Source organism: Gorilla gorilla, chromosome 15 (genome assembly GCF_029281585.2).
Source record: "Gorilla gorilla gorilla isolate KB3781 chromosome 15, NHGRI_mGorGor1-v2.1_pri, whole genome shotgun sequence".
NCBI classification, from domain to species: domain Eukaryota; kingdom Metazoa; phylum Chordata; class Mammalia; order Primates; family Hominidae; genus Gorilla; species Gorilla gorilla.
Genome location: NC_073239.2, coordinates 27,286,746 through 27,295,910, shown reverse-complemented (window position 1 = coordinate 27,295,910; position 9,165 = coordinate 27,286,746). Strand labels below are relative to the sequence as shown.

The window sequence follows — 9,165 nt, the reverse complement described above, 5'->3', positions numbered from 1 at the left end:
GTATGTGCAAATTTTTTATAATATTTTATTTATAGGTATTACAAATACACATTATGGGGTCCATGTGATATTTGACACAAGAATACAATGTGTGCTGATCAAATCACAGTATTTGGAATACCTCTGGTGCCTTTTCATTCTAGTGCATTTCCCACAGAACTGCCAGTGTTATCTCCCCATAAAATAAAATTTGATTGTATCCCTTGTTAGTTTAAAGGCTTTTATTGGCCTGCTATTGTTTAGAAAATAACATTTGTAGTTCCTTACTTTGGAACAATTTTTTTAAAGAATCACATTATAGAGGTCATTTTTTTCAGAATTAAGAAGTGTAAATGTTATTGTGTAGACAATAGCAGGCCAATAAAATGTTTTAAACTTACAATCAATATAATCAAATTTTATTATGGGGAGATAACACAGGCGATTCTGTGGAAAATGCACTAGAATGGAAAGGTACTGGAGGTAGAAACAAGTTGAGGTTTGCAACAGTTCAGATGGTAAAGAGAAAGTAGAAATAGATACAAGAAACATATCCTGAGATATGACCTGACAAATAAAGGATTGATCCAGAAAAATAATGTTGAAAGTTTTTTATTTATATAGTAAGTAATCAAAGATACTGAAAAGAGGAAAAAAATGACAAGTTAACAGACATTTCAGGTAGATGTTTCTTGTGGCAATGCAAATACTAGATTAGAAACACAAGAGACCAGAGGCCTAGGGATCTGTTAGAAACGTATTACAAAAGCCTAGGGAAGAGATGTTAAGGACTCACTAGAATTGTGGAAGAGAAAATAGAAATAAATCAAAGGAAGAGTGACAGAGCTGATATATGAAAAGTACGAGAGATAAAAAGTACATGAAAAGTATGAGAGATAGCTCATTCATTTACTTATTTATTCATTCGACAGATAGCTTTTCAAGTATCATGTACCAAGCAAATTGCTTGGTACTGAGAATTCAGGGGTGAACAAAATAAACATCACTGCCCAGAGCATATGGCTTAGTGTAAAGAGAGATAATTTAAGCAAGTAATTATAAGAAGAGATGCTGAATGCTGTATTATGAAAGTAAAGGGTTCTATGGAAATATATATCCATAGCACTCAGTGTGGTCTAGAGGGCTAGGAGATGATGATGTTTAGGTAGAAATCGAAAGAATGAGTAGGATTAGCCAAGCCAAATCATCCAGGGGAAGGTAATTTTGGAAAAGAGGAACAGCATATGGGTGGGGGATTATTGTAGTGAATGACTGAGTTTAAGGCTGCGCAAAGGTAAGAAAATGGAGAATGCAAATAAAAGCAACCCATTCAAGAAGTCTGGCTGTTGAAAGAGATGGATTTTATATGAAATAAAAACAGGATTGTAATTCCCACTTTTTAAATTGTGTTACAATTTACATACAAGAAAATACATAGGTATTAAGTGTACAGTTCAAATAGTTTTTAAAACAAGACAATCAAGTAACCGCCAGCTCATCCAAGGTATAAAACATTTTCATGATCCTAAAAAGCTCCCTTATGCTTCTTTCAGGTCAGTCCCCGAAGGAAATTGATCCCCTAATTTCCATCATTATAACTTCGGCTTGCTAGCTCTAGAATTTTATATGAACGGAAGCGTACGGCACACTTTCTTTTCTGTCTGGCTTCTTTCATTTAATATAATATTCTTGGTGGTGTGTAGCGGTAGTCTGCTGCTTCGTATTGTTGAGTAGGGTTCCACTGTATGAATATGCCATATATTGTTAGTCATCCGCTGGTGACTATTGGTCTATCATTTGTAAACAAGTCTTTGTTTGACCCTATCTTTTTATTTTTCTATGACTGACTAATGGATTATAGCCTAAGTATATATTTGAGAAATAATCCATATAACAAATTCCTGTGACATGAATTTACTTATATAACAAACCTTCATGAATTTACTTATATAACAAAACTTCACATGTACCCATGAACCCAAAAGTTTAAAAAAAAAGGAAAGGAAATGTCACGGTTTCTCAATGTGACTGTATCATTTATCTTTTCCACCAGCAGTTCACATGAGTTCCAGTTGCTCCACATCCTTTCTAGCAGTTGATATTTTCCACCTTTTTTAACTTTAGTAATTCTAGAGTGAGTTTTAATTTGAGTTTTCAGTTTGCAATTTCCTGATGACTAATAAAATTACGCATTATTTCATAGACTTGTTAGTTGATTGTGAAGTGTTTATTAAGAGTTTTTGAGTTTTAAAAGAGAGAGGGTGATAATATTTATTTATTTATTTAATTTTCAGAGACAGAGTTTTGCTTTGTTGCCGAGGCTGGTCTCGAGCTTTTGGGCTCAAGTGATCCTCCCACCTCCTACTCCTGAGTAGCTGGAATTACAGGCGTGGACCGCCATGCATAGCCAAGGAGAGAATATTCTGATGCACAAAGCCAAGAATCAGGTGGGAGGGAGAAGTTGAAAATACAAAAGAAAAATAAAATTAAGAAAACAAGTTCCTGTTGAGAAGCAGATAGTGTATTCAAAGTTTACAACTTCTCTTACAAATATTGGATCACTGATATATTTACTTTTCCAGTCTTGTTGAATGGGACTTAGAAACATTCTGACTTTACTACTGATAGAATTGATTTGAGAATGTCAAGGAAATCTTGGATGATAACTTATAATTAACCAAAATCACTTGTTCAGCTACAGATTGACCTCTTCTGATTTTGAAATTGCATGAGATCTTGTATCTGATCCCAAAAGATACTGTTCTGTATTTAGCAGGAGCCATTGTGATGACATGAATTCTGAGTAATACGTATGGGAAAACAGTACAAATGAGATTAGCCATATTATGTAAATAAAATCAAATAAAGTAACTCTTCAAGGAAGTTTGTTTTTAAAAAGTTTAAGATGGATATATGTAGAAAGTTTAAAATATATATATATACTTGATGTTTAGTAAGACTATGTTTAAGAAGACATTTATCAAAAGCTGGCAAAAGAATTAGCTATACTGTGAAGATAAGAGAATAAAAATGTTGATCGTTGAGTTTAACAATAATCTAACACCCGCATTTTGCCATTTCAAAATTAGCTGGTTTATAATAAATGTTTAAAGTGAGGCATCTTCTTTATGTAGAGACTTATCAAATAAGACTTTGAATTTTTAATTTCTATGGATGGATGGGGTTTTAATAACAATATACTTTTTACATAAAATCATCCATAAGTGGTAGTAGGTAAAACAGTAGAGAAGGATTTTTTTCGTTTAGAGTTTACCTTCTTTGACATGTTGATTTGCCTCAACCACTTGCCCACAACCACATCATAGAATCAATGCTCAAGTGTTAGTTGTGGTGTCATTTTCAACTCTATGCAGTGGACCACAGAAAAGTAAAGTTTCTTAAGTACAAAGTTCAGCTGCTTTCTCATTCCCTCCTTCTGTTGCAAAGATTATTCCCAAAATCAAATGAATAAAGAAGAGAATTATAGTCTGTATTTTAGGATTGTTAAAGGTTTTTCTGTTTCTGACAGTTTGGCTTTCTTTTGTCATTTTCTCACTTAAATGTTGTAAACTCAGAAAGTGCTAAGCTAAGATTCTTTATGTAGTGTTACACATGCCGTAAGACAATATTATTTTACCATGTCAAAGTTGTTTGCACCATTTGGAGCACATCTATCATCAAAACTCAATTAAATGGAGTCTTTCTATCTTCAACTAAAACAAACTGTTTACTTAGATTTGCTCAGTGTTTACTTCGCAAGAGGTAGAAGACCCAAATAGCACAGTAACATAGGTGTCTGGGGATATACCAGGGGTCAAAAAATTTAACCCAAAGAAGGAAGCCTTCTTTTCTGGTTGCAACAAGAGACTTTCTTTTTCTTTTGCCAAGTAAATGGCAGCATTATAATGTTATTCATACCTCACTGGTGTCCTAACAATTCCTCTATTCAAACTGAAAAGGGATATATTCTCTTTGTTGCAAAGTATTAAATTTGTCCCTTGAGATTAGTGTGTAGGCAGTTTTAAAGGATGAAACAGGATTAGATAAGGTTTCTTTACTGAGAAAGAGTTCTGAAACAGTACAGCAGAAAACCCTCTTGTATTACCTGTATTGAAAAAAATCCTTTGTTTTAACACCTCAAATCACAAGTCAAATTTATTATATCATTAGTTGACAAAATGTTTCTTTGTGGGGTTTTGTGAAAGGTAGACAAGTTACAAATAGAAAAGGAAATGACACTTGCCTTAACTGTATTTGAAATTTCTTATATTTGAAATCCCTCTATGGCATTTATAATTTAAATATGTTTTAAGAGATGATATTAAAAACTTTATAGTAATTATAGTTATCTGCTTAAAGATTCAGAATGTTTCTGCCTCTCTTGATGCTATTTAGAAAGGATGAAAATTGTATTGTATATGTACTGAACAGAGCCAACATTTGTAAGTTTAAAAGTGTCAAAATTATGTCAAGGGCCGTTCTGGAAAACACATCAGTGGTTCATTTGTGTTCCACTTACCTGTTTATAGTTAATAATGTTGTTCATCACAGGAAGAAATGAATGAATATCACCAAGTTTTCAAGTGAAATGGCAATATTTGTTTTCTTCAGAAAGAAGAAAAATAACTTGTGATAATATACTGCTTCTCTAGTTATATAATCGTAATGTTTTAGGCCCTTTCTAATTACTAGCAAAGCTACTATGAGATTTCATGATTAAGTATTTGTGTTGGTCTTTTTTTAAATTTTACATGAAAGGGTAGAGACTGAGTAAGGCTTTCTAGACTGCAGTAGTTACTTCTCTTTAGATGTTCACATTATTCTACATTAGTGCTTTTGCTGAATGTTATTAACCACAGGGAAGATTTTTTTGTCAAAAGAGAAAGATTTGCAATGAGACCCCCCCCCAATTTTTTTCGTGAACTCAATGTGAAAAATATATATTAATTTAAGATTGAACATAATGTTTTGCCATGTGTGAAGATTTTAAAGCCTAAAAGAAAACAGAATTAGGTATATAAGATTTCTGCCAATAAAGCTTTAAAAAAAAGTCCCTTTGTGTCTTGATGGCACCTTGTTATATGAAAACCAGGGAACCTTCTGCATACACTTTTCTTTTTCACATTGCTGCTAGGTTATCAATCTTCTCATGGCATCACTCTGCTTATATCAACCCCTGCTCACAAACTATCTTGGTTTCCCACTGTCTCCAGAAGAAACTCCAGACTCTGACTTGATATTCAAAGCCCTCCAAAGTCCTTCTCTAAGCCTCCCACCATCACTTTTCTGAGTTAATTATATACCAGGCTTATTAACACACCCAACCTAGATTCCCTCTAAATTGTATTCTTAGCCAGTCTTTTAAGTATCACTATGGCTTGGGGCTTTCATAGCATCACTCATACTGTTCTAGCTCCCTGTCTATCCTTTCAGTTTTTGCTTTGTCTATTTTGCCTTTCACCTGCTGTTACCTTAGGAGAGTAAATATTTGTTGGTCTGTTTCTGATAGATACCCCTGCGTTGGTCCACAATACAAAGACATCCTGATGTAATGCCCCTTGCCTGCATGGAAAGTTTTAAGTCATTTTTAGAAGGCTTTGTTATTTGGCAAAGCAATAAACTTACCATGTTTTCAGGTTTCGGCATGCTCAGTGACACTGGAATGTCTTTAATGTTTCTCCTGATTTCCACTTATTGCTTCTAGTTCTAAATAAAAATAAAAGTGCCAATGTTTTACAAATATAACTGACATAAAAAAGTTTTAAGTGTGCATTAGTTATACAAAAACAAACATCTGGATGTTTGCAAACACTCAGATCTTGAACTAAATGTTTTTTACTATTTTCTTCCTGATGTTCAAGGTCATAAAAATAGATACCTGAGTTCTGATGGTATTATAAAACTAAAACTAAAACAAATTCTATCCATATCTTACATTTTTATGGATGTCTGAAGCATATCCATGCATCTAATTTAAATTACATTTTCTCCTTATGTCCCATTTTGAATATTCTCTATTTAAGTTGGATTTTATTTCTGTGAAAGGGGCTCTTTGCAAATAATTTGAGAAGTTTTGGGAAAAAACAACACAAATAATGGGGGAAAATGGAGAAATATTGGATGGTATTAAAATGAGAAATGAAAGATTTGAACAAATTAATAACATTGTTGAAAAGTGATAGTTTTTTCCTACTTTCATGCTCACATCACAGCATTCACTATAATGAGGAAAACCTAGGCACAGAGCTGGCAAGTGGGATTGTTTACTCATCATTACTTATGGTGATGCTGGTGTCGCTTACTTTGAATTTACTTAAGAACTTCAAAAACCATAGAAGCCATGCAAAGTAAGGTCCTAGCTTATTGGCACTTTCAAAAGTCACTTATATTTGATAGCTTCAACGCAGTTCTACACTTGAAGAGAAAACTATGCTGAAATTATGTGACAAAAACTATCTTTTTTACCACCTCAGGGTGTTGGAAATCAAATATACAGTTTCTCCTACTTCAGTCATTGCCCAATGAACCATGACAAAGTAAGCTTAACGATGAGAAAACTTGTACCCATAAGTTTTCTCCAAGTTCATAGGGCCTGTTTTTGTGAATCAAGACTATAAACCAGGTAGGTTCACTTCTTTGTCTGTTCTTTGTCTCTCAGCAAACACTTGAAATCCTCTTTCACTAGATAGATTTGACTAATGGATGATTACATTTTGTATAACACATATTTTATGTAGTTCAACATGGTTTAATTATTTAAAGAGATTCTTGGTCAGATCAAAGATGATTCTCGCAGTCATGCTACATGAAATTTGTGCATAAAATCAGAGCTGACCCGTCAAGTTGATTTAGAAGTTTAGCAACAGATTTTTTATTATTATTATTTTTTTAGATGGACTGTCACTCTGTCACCCAGGCTGGAGTGCAGTGGCACGATCTCGGCTCACTGCAAGCTCTGCCTCCCAGGTTCACGCCATTCTCCTGCCTAAGTCTCCTGAGTAGCTGGGACTACAGGTGCCTGCCACCACACCCGGCTAATTTTTTGTATTTTTAGTAGAGACGGGGTTTCACCATATTAGCCAGGATGGTCTCGATCTCCTGACCTCATGATCTGCCCACCTCAACCTCCCAAAGTGCTGGGATTACAGCAGCAGATTTTAAAGCAACGAATTGAGATTCTAATATCCAGAGAAGATGGCCAAATATGGCCACCAAAGTACCTTTCCATCATTCAGAGTCTTTTTAAAATGATCACTATTGATTTTTAATCATAACAACATCATCATTTATTGGGTGTTTCCAATGTGCCCTGCATTGTGCTCCCTATACATACAAACTTATTTCATCGCCTCAGTGATACAATAGGTAGGCATTCTTATCCTCACTTTGTAAGTCAATAAACAAAGGCTCAGAAAACTCAAGTTATGAATACAAATTTACACTGAGAGTGTCAGAATTGAGAGTTGAAGCCAGGTGTTTCTGAGTTAAAACCCAAATTCTTTACTGCTGTAATCTCTGCTTAAAACTACTAATGCTAGTTTTAAAAATAAGAGCTGATATATATTGAAGATTTTCTATGTATTATCAGACATTAAATACTACATGTAATATATCATGAAATCTTCATAATAACTATTTGAGGCTAGGTACTATTATCTCCATTTTCCATGGAGGTTAAGAACCTATAAAAGTTATGCAATGTCTTCGAGTTTACTTGGTTAGAAAGAGGCAAGAAGAAGGTTTTAGCCTAAAGAGACTGGCTTCATCCACTTCTCGATGTTGCCTCTCAAGATTTCCTTATTTCTACGAATACATTGCTGTTCTCTAAGTGTATTAGTCAGGAGAAGATCATCAATGTGTCATAACAAATGAATCCAGAATTTCAGTACCTTACAACAGCAGAGTGTAATTTTTCACTCATCCTTTGTCCATTGTAGCTGTGGCTATATTCCAAATGTGCATTACAGGAGGAGACTAATAGGGCAGCCTCTACCTAGACACGGTCTCATAGCAAAGGGGGTAAAAAAGACACAGTCACTCATATACTGACTTTCAAACTTCTGCCTGGAGGTTTCATGGCCATTCCTGAATCCAGCTGTGTGGATTGGCTGGTGGTTGGCTCCACAGTGACATAAATCAGACTATTTGGGAAATGGGTGTGCTGGTGTCTGGCACAGTGCTGCCAGGATGTGAATATCCATGCATAAGGTGACAGGATACAACTGGGATTTTTTGAGTTTGTGCCTCTTCAGAAAAACTCAGCTCTTTGATTACTAGGGTAAGATGCACAAGGCAGTAGTGCAGGTTGGAAGAATTAAAATAAACAAATAAATCCGATGGGCTAGTATAATATTCTCTACTAGTATATAAAGTGCACAGCTTGTAGTTTAATACTTTCATCTGCTTAAGGAGACTTATTTATAGGAATTTATTGATTGAGGAGAATAGATATTATTGTATCCTGCTAAGCAGTGTATTCAAAATACCTTAAGTGCTTTCAAAAACATACCTATGAGAATACGTCCCTACTGGCGTTTCTTAGAATAGGAAAAAGGAATGAAAATAATCTACATACCCAGTGGTAGAATATGGGTTAAATGAATTACATGTCCATTAATGGAATTCTATATTGCAATGAAAATAATATTTAATGATATGGAAACTGTTCATTATATGGTAGAAAAATCTGTTTATAAAACAATATTATTTTATAATTTTATATAATATGAATATATATTCATATATTATATATAATATATTTTTATTTTATTTTATTTATTTTATTTTAATATATTTATGTATATTATATATATTATATATCATATATGAATATATATATTCATATATTTTATATATTGAGATGGAGTCTCGCTCTGTCACCCAGGCTGGAGTGCAGTGGCACAATCTCAGCTCACTGCAACCTCCACCTCCCGGGTTCAAGCGATTCTCCTGCCTCAGCCTCCCAAGCAGCTGGGACTACAGGCGTGTGCCACTATGCCCAGCTAATTTTTGTATTTTTACTAGAGACGGGGTTTCACCATGTTGGTTGGCCAGGATGGTCTCGATCTCTTGACCTTGTGATCCACCCGCTTCAGCCTCCCAAGATGCTGGGATTACGGGCGTGAGCCACTGCCCCAGCTCATAATATGAATATATTTTTTATATAAAAGGCATATATTAGAAAAA

At 34.3% G+C, this 9,165-nt stretch overlaps 1 long non-coding RNA gene across 1 annotated transcript in view; it reads right to left on the bottom strand.

Annotated features, from left to right (window-relative positions):
- Nucleotides 1-410: 410 nt before the first annotated feature.
- Nucleotides 411-9,165, bottom strand: part of LOC129526635 (uncharacterized) — a 34,956-nt gene continuing 26,201 nt past the window's right edge. The window contains exons 2-3 of the long non-coding RNA XR_008671326.1: nucleotides 5,605-5,685; nucleotides 411-1,720 (exon numbers count right to left, since the gene is read on the bottom strand). This is a non-coding gene — a long non-coding RNA (uncharacterized lncRNA). The remainder of the gene's footprint in view (nucleotides 1,721-5,604; nucleotides 5,686-9,165) is intronic.